The sequence below is a fragment of the Oncorhynchus clarkii genome, chromosome 17, assembly GCF_045791955.1.
Source record: "Oncorhynchus clarkii lewisi isolate Uvic-CL-2024 chromosome 17, UVic_Ocla_1.0, whole genome shotgun sequence".
Classification (NCBI taxonomy): Eukaryota; Metazoa; Chordata; class Actinopteri; order Salmoniformes; family Salmonidae; genus Oncorhynchus; species Oncorhynchus clarkii.
This window is the reverse complement of record NC_092163.1, coordinates 56,398,550-56,411,775: the sequence shown is the minus strand read 5'-3', so window position 1 is coordinate 56,411,775 and position 13,226 is coordinate 56,398,550. Positions and strand designations below refer to the sequence as shown.

Sequence of the window (13,226 nt, the reverse complement as noted above, 5' to 3'; positions counted from 1 at the left end):
GCATTTTAATGTAGTCCTTCTCTTTAGTTCCTAATTCACCCTCTAACATTTTTCCGTCTCTTAGTAGCTGTGTATGACATAATCAGACCCCTGGCATACGCTTCACAGGTCTCCCAAAGGAGGGAGGGGTTATCTGTTGATTGAGAGTTAGAGAAAAATGCTTTAAACTCTGTAATAAAATATGATGTGAATGTATGGTCTTTAAGAATGGTTGTGTTCAACCTCCAATGTCTTGACCGATTGAATGCCCCGTTGAGTTTTATGTCCAAGATCACCTCAGCATGATCAGATATGACTATGCTTCCTATCCTAGCGGATAGAACAGACTGCAGAGACGTCCTGGGCATAAAAAAAATAATCTATTCTAGTCTGACATCCATGAGGTGCAGAGAAAAAAGTGAACTCTCTGTTGGAGGGATGAAAAGCTCTCCAGACATTCGCATACCCCAGATCATCACAAATAGCTTTAAGTGACTTAGCTTGAGGAGAGAGTGAAGCTATACCGCTGGGAAACCTATCAATAAGGGGGTTCAACCACTGCAGTGTCCGAGTTGAATTCTGAAAAGTCTAGGAATACCTTAGTGAGGAAATCAGGGGGGTGAGCAGGGGGGAAGTAAATATTCATTATAGAAATGTTCTGCCCTTGTAAAGTACCATTAATTATAACAAAGCGACCAGATTTATCTTTCACACAATTCAAGACCTGAAGTGGTAAGTTCTTTTTCACCAGAATTGCTACCCCTCTACTTCTGGATGTAAATGATGAGAAAAACACTTGGCCAAACCCCCCTTGTTGTAATTTCAGGTGCTCCTTATCATCCAAATGAGTTTCTTGCAACAGGGCAATATCAATATTTTATTTTTTCAAAAAAGACAGTACCTTTTTCCTCTTAATGGGGTTATGGCTCCCTCTAATGTTCCATGTACATGCACGCAGTCCGTTACCTGCCATTGTATCTTGACCATTCAATATCCAGGCTGGATCCCACTGTAAAAGTGGGGTGGTACCTTTTTCCATGTGTTGAACTCTCCTCTATCTCACCGAGCATAAACAAACGATATGAACCATGAACTCGAACTATACTAAACCCAAAAATTAAACATGTAAAGATCCAAAAAGGGGGTTTTCCCACTAGCTAACATGCAGGGGATTTTGCATTGCCGCTCCATAGCCTCATCCTTTATATGTATGGAAAATAAAATCAATAGGAGAAGATTGAGGCTCTTCCACCTAAAACCAAGCCTGGGCACCAATATGGATTCACACATATCTCAGCCTGAGCTATAGCGGCTATTACTTTAGCAAGAAAAATAATAAAGATACAAATATTACTGAGCCGGAGTACGTGAGGACTCACGCCACTGTTTCATGATCAGATTCAACCAAAAATAAACAAAAAGTTATCCAATGCTGCTGAGGTGCAGCTTAAAAGTTATTTACCCGAGAGAGTCAATAAACGCAGCAGCCTCTTCAGGTGTGTAGAGCTTTTTAGGCGATCCGTTGACCATAATCTTCAATGTGGCCGGGTACAACAGTGCGTAGTCCATCTTCATTCTCCTGAGTCGAGCCTTCGTCTCATCAAACGCTTTGCGTCTTCGTACAACCGCAGTGGAATAATCATTGAAGAATGAGACCTTAGGACTTTTACGTTGACTACTATCAGAGCCGATGTTTCTAGCCGCGTCCATGACGCGCTGCTTGTCGGTGAAGTTGTGGAACTTTATAACCACCGGCCGTGGGCGCTGATTGGGACCGGGTATCGATGCTTGAGAGCGATGGGCTCTGTCCAGCTTCACACGACCAGCCTTAGTGTCCATTTGTAGGTAGCCAGGGATCCATTCCTCAAAGAATTTTACTGAACGTGTCCCTTCAGAATTTTCCGGGAGTCCCACAACACGAATATTGCATCTGCGTCCTCGATTATCCAAGTCGTCAATGTGCTGCCATTTCGCGCACCTGTTTCTCAAGTGCTTTTATCTTAGCGTCCATAGATGTAGTTGAAGTTTCCACTGCATCAATTCTTCCTTCCGCCTCAACAACACGTTCCACAACCCTCTGTAGTTCAGCTGAATGGCCTGCTATTGCTTCCAAGACCGTTCTTATCTTAGCATCGATCACTTTAGTAATGTTATCAGTCATCTTTTGAATCACCAGGTCCATTGTGCCTGGATCCGCAATGGTGCTAGCCTCGCTAACGTTAGCTAGCTCCTCATGCACATCCACAGGGGTGGTGGTTTTGGTCGACTTCTTAGTAGTTCTGTTGGGCATATTGTCGGAGATTTTTGCAAAATAGCCGTCAAGACTCATATGGTAACTTATTTAGCCAATTCTACCACTTTTTCAAGCTAGGAGATTAATGTAAAAATATAAATTTACAAATGCCACGAGAGCTCGCTGAAACACTGTGTTCTCTCTACGGCGCCATTTTCCTCCTGTTGAGACATGAGTCTTCAATTTTCCCAGGTAAGAAGTTTTAGGTTGTAGTTATTATAGGACTATTTCTCTCTAAACTATTTGTATTTCATACACCGTTGACTATTGGATATTCTTATAGGCACTTTAGTATTGCCAGTGTAACAGTATAGCTTCCGTCCCTCTCCTCACCGCTACCTGGGCTCGAACCAGGAACACATTGACAACAGCCACCCTCGAAGCAGCATTACCCATGCAGAGCAAGGGGAAGAACTACTCCAAGTCTCAGAGCGAGTGATGTTTGAAACGCTATTAGCACGCACCCCGCTAACTAGCTAACCATTTCACATCGGTTACACCAGCGTAATCTCGAGTTGATAGGCTTGAAGTCATAAACAGTGCAATGCTTGAAGCATTGCATAGAGCTGCTGGCAAAACGCAGGAAAGTGCTATTTGAATGAACGCTTATGAGCCTGCTGCTGCCTATCATTGCTCAGTCAGACTGCTCTATCAAATCAGACTTGATTACACACAGCAATACGAGCATTAGGTCATTAATATGGTAGAATCTGGAAACTATAATTTCGAAAACAAATTATTTATTCTTTCAGTGAAATACGGAACCGTTCTGTATTTTATCTAACGGGTGGCATCCCTAAGTCTAAATATTGCGGTTACATTGCACGACCTTCAATGTTATGTCATAATTACGTAAAATTCTGGCAAATTAGTTCGCAATGAGCCAGGAGGCCCAAACTGTTGCATGTACCCTGACTTTGCGTGCAATGAACCCAAGAGAAGTGACACAATTTCACCTGGTTAATATTGCCTGCTAACCTTTCTTTTAGCTAAATATGCAGGTTTAAAAATACACTGCTCAAAAAAATAAAGGGAACACTAAAATAACACATCCTAGATCTGAATGAAATATTCTTATTAAATACTTTTTTCTTTACATAGTTGAATGTGCTGACAACAAAATCATACAAAAATTATCAATGGAAATCAAATGTATCAACCCATGGAGGTCTGGATTTGGAGTCACACTCAAAATTAAAGTGGAAAACCACACTACAGGCTGATCCAACTTTGATGTAATGTCCTTAAAACAAGTCAAAATGAGGCTCAGTGGTGTGTGTGGCCTCCACATGCCTGTATGACCTCCCTACAACGCCTGGGCATGCTCCTGATGAGGTGGCGGATGGTCTCCTGAGGGATCTCCTCCCAGACCTGGACTAAAGCATCCACCAACTCCTGGACAGTCTGTGGTGCTGGATGGAGCGAGACACGATGTCCCAGATGTGCTCAATTGGATTCAGGTCTGGGGAACGGGCGGGCCAGTCCATAACATCAATGCCTTCCTGTTGCAGGAACTGCTGACACACTCCAGCCACATGAGGTCTAGCATTAGGAGGAACCCAGGGCCAACCGCACCAGCATATGTTCTCACAAGGGGTCTGAGGATCTCATCTCGGAACCTAATGGCAGTCAGGCTACCTCTGGCGAGCACATGGAGGGCTGTGCGGCCCCCCAAAGAAATGCCACCCAACACCATGACTGACCCACCGCCAAACCAGTCATGCTGGAGGATGTTGCAGGCAGCAGAACGTTCTCCACGGCGTCTCCAGACTCTGTCACATGTGCTCAGTGTGAACCTGCTTTCATCTGTGAAGAGCACAGGGCGCCAGTGGCGAATTTGCCAATCTTGGTGTTCTCTGGCAAATGCCAAACGTCCTGCACGGTGTTGGGCTGTAAGCACAACCCCCACCTGTGGACGTCGGGCCCTCATACCACCCTCATGGAGTCTGTTTCTGACCATTTGAGAAGACACATGCACATTTGTGGCCTGTTGGAGGTCATTTTGCAGGACTCTGGCAGTGCTCCTCCTAGCACAAAGGCGGAGGTAGCGGTCCTGCTGCTGGGTTGTTGCCCTCCTACGGCCTCCTCCACGTCTCCTGATGTACTGGCCTGTCTCCTGGTAGCGCCTCCATGCTCTGGACACTACGCTGACAGACACAGCAAACCTTCTTGCCACAGCTCGCATTGATGTACCATCCTGGATGAGCTGCACTACCTGAGCCACTTGTGTGGGTTGTAGACTCCGTCTTATGCTACCACTAGAGTGAAAGCACCGCCAGCATTCAAAAGTGACCAAAACATCAGCCAGGAACCATAGGAACTGAGAAGTGGTCTGTGGTTATCACCTGCAGAACCACTCCTTTATTGGGGGTGTCTTGCTAATTGCCTATAATTTCCACCTGTTGTCTATTCCATTTGCACAACAGCATGTGAAATTTATTGTCAATCAGTGTTGCTTCCTAAGTGGACAGTTTGATTTCACAGAAGTGTGATTGCCTTGGAGTTACAGTGTTGTTTAAGTGTTCCCTTTATTTTTTTGAGCAGTGTATATCTGACATGGAATCTAATATATATATATATACATACACACACACACACACACACACACACACATTTCATTGCAAAATATATATACACATTTCATAAAACGGCATTAGCACTTACCCTTCCAGAAGTACTTCCTGTCCTTGCAGAAACAGCTCCTCAGTTCCTGTTTGAATCAAAACACTCAAAGATTCCTCAAACCAAAACAATCTCACTTTCACTTCGCTTTTTCTGATTTATTCGCCATGATATCTTCAATGAAATCGTTGAAAATACAACTTTCCGAAATACTGCTGCGCGTAACAAGCGTCACAGCAACTCCTCTGATAGTCAATGCGAGAATAGAGTTCCTTACGCGTGCATTTACAAACAAGGAATGGTGGTCCAACCCAAAACCATTACATACTGGCGTTTACCTCAGCTCATTGGCTATCTACCCAGCTAGATTTCAAGATCAGTGGTCATTGGGCAGAAATAGTCAATCAATGAAGCGTCGTTGAAATTATTGGTGCGCAAGGAAGTAATTGCTCGTTGTCTTCAAATCAGTTCACTTCGGTCAATACTCCCCGCAAAATAAAAACAATGGCGTTTGGCTGTGTTGCAAACATCCAGAGGAATGCACTGAAACCAACCATGACTAGATAAACGATTGTTTACGGTGTGTAATTGCGTCGAATGCTCCATAAAAAAAATTCGATAGAGATGGAATTCATGGCACAAACGGTTTACAAAATGTTTCAATTTAGGCTATAAAAATTGATTTTATCAAAGAAAAGGGCACTTTATTTGATCACTGGGACCCTCAGGAAGAGATAAGAGCAAGATATCAGAATGTAAGTCATAATTTTACCTTCAGATGTGAATGTGTAAAAACTGTCATGGCGGAAAATGTTTGTTGTTGATTGCTCTTCTTAAACAAAAGCATGGTATTTGTTCTCTGTAATAGCTATTTTAAAATCGGAAAACGTAGTTTGATTACCAAGACTCTAGTCTTTTGAAGGATGTAAGACACTTGCATTTTCAAGAATGTTTAATGTTACAATGTTGTATTTTTAGTTGTCACTGAAAATTCCCCTGATGTTGATCCCTGTACAGGGATCGCAGCCATAAGAGGTTTTTAACAAACTATAGTTTTGGCAAGTCAGTTAGGACATCTAATTTGTGCATGACAAGTCATTCTTCCAACAATTGTTTACAGACAGATCAATTCACTGTTTCACAATTCCAGTGTGTCAGTAGTTTACATACACTAAGTTGACTGTGCCTTTAAACAGCTTGGAACATTCCAGAAAATTGTGTCATGGCTTTAGAAGCTTCTGATAGGCTAATTTACATACATCATTTGATTCAATTGCAGGTGTACCTGTGGATGTATTTCAAGGCCTCCCTTCAAACTCCGTGCCTCTTCGCTTGACATCATGGGAAAATCAAAAGATATCAGCCAAGACCTCAGAAAAAAAAAAAATTGTAGACCTCCACAAGTCTGCTTCGTCCTTGGGAGCAATTTCCAAATGCCTGAAGGTACCATGTTCATCTGTACAAACAGTAGTACGCAAGTATAAACACCATGGGACCACACAGCAATCATACCGCTCAGGAAGGAGACGTGTTGTCCCCTAGAGATGAACGTACTTTGGTGCGAAAAGTGTAAATAAATCCCAGAACAGCAGCAAAAGACCTTGTGAACATGGAGCATCCACAGCAAAACGAGTCCTATATAGACATAAGCTGAAAGGCCGCTCAGCAAGGAAGAAGCCACTGCTCCAAAACCGCCATCAAAAAGCCAGACTACGGTTTGCAACTGCACATGGGGACAAAGATTGTACTTTTTGGAGAAATATCCTCTGGTCTGATGAAACAAAAATGGAACTGTTTGGCCATAATGACCATCGTTGTGTTTGGAAGGAAAAGGGGGAGGCTTGCAAGCCGAAGAACACCATCCCAACCGTGAAGCAAGGGGGTGGCAGCATCATGTTGTGGGGGTGCTTTGCTGCAGGAGGGCTTAGTGCACTTCACAAAATAGATGGCATCATGTGGATATATTGAAGCTACATCTCAAGACATCAGTCAGGAAGTTAAAGCTTGGTTGCAAATGGGTCTTCCAAATGGACAATGACCCCAAGCACACTCCTAAAGTTGTGGGAAAATGGCTTAAGGACAACAACGTCAAGGTATTGGAGTGGCCATCACAAAGCCCTGACCTCAATCCTATAGAACATTTGTGGGCAGATCTGAAAAAGCGTGTGCAAGGAAGGAGGTCTACAAACCTGACACAGTTACACCAGCTCTGTTAGGAGGAATGGGCCAAAATGCACCCAACTTTATTGTGGGAAGCTTGTGGAAGGCTACCCGAAACATTTGAGATAAATTAAACAATTTAAAGGCAATGCTACCAAATACTAATTGAGTGCATGTAAACTTCTGACCTACTGGGAATGTGATGAAAGAAAAAATTCTCTACGATTATTCTGACATCTCACATTCTTAAAATAAAGTGGTGATCCTAACTGACCTAAGTCAGGGAATTTTTACTCATATTAAATGTCAGGAATTGTGAAAAGCTGAGTTTAAATGCATTTGGCTAAGGAGTATGTAAACATCTGACTTCAACTGTATATAAGTAAACCCACCCATTCATTTTAACCCCTCACTCACTCACTACCCAGTGACAGTTATGCTCCCTGCATTTCTGTAAGAAGACAGTCTTCACCTGGAACCAATCGGCTCTCATATCTGGATTGACAAACAGAGGGTTGCCAGTTGACATACGACACCTCCTGGCGGATATGTTGGAAGACCACTGCATCAATTATTGACACAGTGATTAACCCAAGCTGCATGATAAAAATGCCTAAAACTTCCTTACAAGCCCTCATTCCAGCCTCTCAGCCTATTGTGGGACAGTGTGAGCACTGATGGAGGGATTGTGCGTTCCTGGTGTAACTCGGGCAGTTCTGTACCTGTCCTGCAGGTGTAATGGTCCTCATGTACCAATCCTGTGCAGGTGTTACACGTGGTCTGCCACTGCGAGGACAATCAGCTGTCCGTCCTGTCGCGTTGTCTTAGGCATCTCACAGTACGGACATTGCAATTTATTGCCCTGGCCACGTCTGCAGTTCTCATGCCTTCTTGCAGCATGCCTAAGGCACGTTCACACAGATGAGCAGGAACCCTGGGCATCTTTCTTTTGGTGTTTTACAGAGTCAGTAGAAAGGCCTCTTTAGTGTCCTACATTTTCATAACTGTGACCTACCGTCTGTAAGCTGTTAGTTTCTTAAAGACCGTTCCACAGGTGCATGTTCATGAATTGTTTATGGCTCACTGAACAAGCATGGGAAACAGTGTTTAAACCCTTTACAATGAAGACATGTATAGTTATTTGTCTTTCAAAGATAATTTGTAAAAATCCAGAGTCCTGAAAAAGGGATGTTTCACACACACAGGTTTTTCTTTATTTTCTACATTGTAGAATAATAGTGAAGACATCAAAACTATGAAATAACATTTGGAATCATGTGGTAACCAAAAGGGTTAAATCACAAATGTTAGATTTTTCAAAGTAGACAACCTTTGCACACTCTGCATTCTCTCAACCAGCTTCACCTGAAATGCTTTTCCAACAGTCTTGAAGGAGTTCCCGCATATGCTGAGCACTTGTTGGCTGCTTTTCCTTCACTCTGCAGTCCAACACATCCCAAGCCATCTCAATTGGGTTGAGGTCGGGTGATTGTGGCGACTAGGTCATCTGATGCAGCACGCCATCACCCTCCTTCTTGGTCAAATAGCCTTAAACATAGACTGGAGGTGTTTTTTTGAGTCATTGTCCTGTGGAAAAACAAATGATAGTGGGACTAAGTGCAAACCAGATGAGATGGCGTAATGCTGCAGAATGTTGTTGTAGCCATGCTGGTTACAACAGAACTATTTGTCGATGGTTCACGGTGGGAACCACACATGCAGAGATCATCCGTTCACCTACTCGGCGTCTTGCAAAGACAGCGGTTGGAACCAAAAATCTCAGATTTTGATTAATCAGACCAAAATGACAGATGTCCACCGGTCTAATGTCCATTGCGTGTGTTTCTTGGCCCAAGCAAGTCTCTTATTACTGGTATCCTTTAGTAGTGGTTTCTTTGCAGCAATTCAACCGCGAAGGCCTGATTCATTCTGAACAGTTGAAATGTGTCTGTTACTTGAACTCTGAAGCATTTATTTGGGATGCAATCTGAGGTGCAGTTAACTAATGAACTCTGGGTCTTCCTTTCCTGTGGTGGTCCTCATGAGAGCCAGTTTCATCAGAGCTTGATGGTTTTTGCAACTGCACTTGAAGAAACTTTGAAAGTCAATCTGGAAAATTTCAAGAACTAACCATCATGTCTTAAAGTAATGATGGACTGTTGTTTCTCTTTGCTTATTTGAACTGTTCTTGCCATAATATGGACTTGGTCTTTTACCAAATAGGGCTCTCTTCTGTATACCACCCATACCTTGTCACAACACAACTGATAGGCTCTCAAAGGCATTAAGAACTAAATCAATTCTACAAATGAACTTTTAACAAGGCACACCTGTTAACTGAAACCATCCCAGCTGACTACCTGATGAAGCCATTAGAGAGAAAGCTTTGCACACTTTTGGCAATCATCAAGGCAAAGGGTTACTACATTGAAGAATCTCAATTATATTTTGATTTTTTTGGGGGTTACTCCATGATTCCATGTGTTAGTTTGTAGTTTTGAGGTCGTCACTATTATTTTACGATGTAGAAAATAGTAAAAATAAACCTTGGAAGGTGTGTAGGTGTCCAAACGTTTGACTGGAAATTTAGAGGTCGACCAATTATGATTTTTCAATGCCGATACCGATTATTGGAGGACCAAAAAAGCAGATACCAATTAATATCCCTTTTTTTATATATATAAATAAAACAATGACAACAATACTGAATGAACACTTACTCTAACTTAATATAATGCGTAAATAAAAACTATTTAGTCTCAAATAAATAATGCAACATGTTCAATTTGGTTTAAAATAAACGTGTTGGAGAAGTAAAAGTGCAATATGTGCCATGTAACGTTTAAATTCCTTGCTCAGAACATATGAAAGCTGGTGGTTCAATATTCCCTGTTAAGTTTTAGGTTGTAGTTTTTATTGGAATAATGACTCGACCATTTCTCTCTATACCATTTGTACTTCATATACCTTTGACTATTGTATGTTTGGGGTTGATAGGCTTGAAGTCATAAACAGCGCTGTGCTTCAAGCATTGCTAAGAGCTGCTTGCAAATGCAGGAAAGTGCTGTTTGAATTCATGCTCATGAGCCTGCTGCTGCCTACCACCGCTCAGTCAGACTGCTCTATGAAATCATAGACGTAATTATAATAAACACACAGAAATACTAGCCTTAAATCATTAATATGGTCAAATCCAGAAACTATAATTTCAAAAACAAGACGTGTATTCTTTCAGTGAAATAGAGAACCATTCCATATTTTAGCAAATGGGTGGCAACCTTAAATCTAAATAGTGCACAACCTTCAATGTCATAATTAGGTAAAATTCTGGCAAATTGATTCCCAGTTTGCAACGAGCCAGGCGGCCCAAACTGTTGCAAATACCCTGACTCCACTTGCACTGAACTCAATAGAAGTGATAATTTCCCTAGTTAATATTGCCTTCTAACATGCATTTCTTTTAACTAAATATGCAGGTTTAAAAAAATATGTCTGTATGTATTGATATTAAGAAAGGCATTGATGTTTAGGCAAACATTTGTGCAAAGATGGTGGTTTTTTCAGCAATGGGCTTTTGTTAAATCACCCGTTTGCGAAGTTGAAGTAGGCGATTGTAATTGGAAAGTTTTTTTTATACGAAGTTTAATACTATCTAGCAACTTCTCTTAGCCCCTTGCAGCCACAAGGTCCTTTTGACGCTGCACTCACGTAACAGGGTCAGCCTGCAACGCAGTCTCCTCGTGGATTTCAATGTAATCGGCCATAATCGGTGTCCAAAAAGGCTTGAAATCGGTCGACCTCTATACATTATACACAAATGTGGACACCTCTTCAAATTGGTGGATTCAGCTACTTCTGCCACACCTTTTGCTGACATGTGTATAAAATCAAGCACAAAGCCATGTAATCTCCATAGACAAACATTAGCAGTAGAACAGCCTTACTGAAGAGCTCAGTGACATTCAATGTGGCGCCATCATAGGGTGGCACCTTTCCAACAAGTTAGTTCCTCAAATTTCTGCCCTGCTAGGGCTTTTCAGGTCCACTGTAAGTTCTGTTATTGTGAAGTGGAAACATATAGGAGAAACAACAGCTCAGCTGCGGAGTGGTAGGCCAAACAAGCTCACAGAATGGGACCGCCGAGAGCTGAAGCGCGTAGAAATAGTCTGTCCTTAGTTGCAACACTCCAAACTGCCCCTGGAAGCAACGTCAGCACATGGTCGAGCAGCCACACACAAACCTAAGACCACCACGCGCAATGCCAAGCGTATGCTGGAGTGGTGTAGAGCTCACCGCAATTGGAAAAGCGTTCTCTGGAGTGATGAATCACAATTTACCAATGTTTCTTTTTTTTTTTTTTACATTTAACCTTTAACTATGTTAAGTCAGTTAAGAACAAATTCTTATTTACAAAGACGGCCTACCGGATCTAGGTTTGACGGATGCCAGGAGAACGCTAACTGTCCCAATACATAGTGCCAAATGTAAAGTTTGGTGGATAATGGTCTGTGGACGTTTTTCATGGTTCGTGCTAGGCCCATTAGTTTCAGTATTGGGAAATCCTAACGCTAATTCATGCAATGACATTCTAGACAATTCTGTGCTTCCAACTTTGTGGCAACAGTTTGTGGGAAGCCCTTTCCTGTTTCAGCATGACAATGCCCCCGTGCACAAAGCGAGGTCCATACAGAAATGGTTTGTTGAGATCGGTGTGGAAGAACTTGACTGGCCTGCACAGAGCCCTGAACTTAACTCAATCGAACACATTTGGGATGAATTGGTACGGCAACTGCGAGCCAGGCCTAAATCGCCCAACATCAGCTGTATCACATCCGGCCGTGATTGTGAGTCCCATAGGGCGGCACACCATTGGCCCAGCATCGTCCGGGTTTGGCCATCATTGTAAATAAGAATGTCTTAACTGACTTGCCTAGTTAAATATATAAATAAAATAAAGCAGTGCCTGACCTCACTAATTATTGTGGCTGAATGGAAGCAAGTCCCCATTGCAATGTTCCAACATCGAGTGGACAGCCATCCCATTAGAGTGGAGGCTGTTGTAGAAGTAAAGGGGGACCTATTCCATATTAATGCCTATGATTTTGTTTTAAGGTGTGTGTGGTTCTCCATCCATCCTTGATTCAGAATATACAATATTCGGTCATGGCATGCTTAATTTAATAACTATCGACGAGGGAAAACTGAATATCCAATATAAAACAAATATTATCTCGGTGAAAAAAAATATTGATTCTACAAAGTGAATCTGAAGACTTTGGTTCTGACTCAAGACAACCCATAATGGCATACAAGGCTCTGCTTCATGAGCGGTCACGTTTGCTTTGAAGAATCAATCACTAGTTGACTGCGATTACCGTTCGGACCCAAAGTCAAAAAGGAATCCATTAACAGAGATTTTGTGTAACCTTACGCCAGTCTCTCGTGCACTGTTATTTTTTGTAAAGCGTGTCGTGGTGGCACATAACGTCACTGTACTGTAGCTGACTAGCGAAACACCCCGAGTCAAAGCACAAGTAATGTTTTGTATACCAATTTACAATGTTAAATTACTGTTAGTTAATTAATACAATATTACATTGTAGACAACTACTAGTTTATCCAGCATTGAGTTGGCTGGCTGGCTAGCTAACTAACCCACTAATTTGCTTGAGAACTTGTATTCTGGAGGTTAGCTAGTTCAAATGGCTGAGTGAACAATACTACATTACCACATTCGTGACATTGCACAGCGACAACGTGATTTGGTACCGTATACAGTAGTGCGTTTACCTTTGTATTTTGTCAAAAATCCTCTGCTCGTCAATTAGTTAGCGTTTACCTTTGTATTTAGTTTAAAATCCTCTGCTCATCAAGCTGAACCACCAGCCCCTTGTTTTTACCGCGTTGCCACTCACCATGCGCTGCTGCAGACCCACTCCGGTTTATTTGGGGCAATGCTTTTCATTGGCTATACTCGTTGTCAATCAATTTAGCAGCTAGGCTTCCCACGCCCACCTGTGTTTTCGTAATCCATTTTACTGAAATCAGTCAAATCATATGTGAAGCTCTCAAATCTGTTGTTTAGCCTGCAGCACTGTCGATTCAGTAAGATTATTCAGCCATAACCCGATCGGTAGCCATTTATTTGTGGCTACATTGTTGATGGCTTGAT

The 13,226-nt window shown here is 42.2% G+C and overlaps 1 protein-coding gene across 1 annotated transcript in view; it reads right to left on the bottom strand.

Moving 5' to 3' along the window:
* Positions 1-12,972, bottom strand: part of LOC139371153 (potassium voltage-gated channel subfamily A regulatory beta subunit 2a) — a 118,065-nt gene extending 105,093 nt beyond the window's left edge. Inside the window, exon 1 of the mRNA XM_071111269.1 lies at positions 12,894-12,972. The gene's annotated coding sequence lies outside the window, so the exon portion shown is untranslated. The remainder of the gene's footprint in view (positions 1-12,893) is intronic.
* Positions 12,973-13,226: the final 254 nt, after the last annotated feature.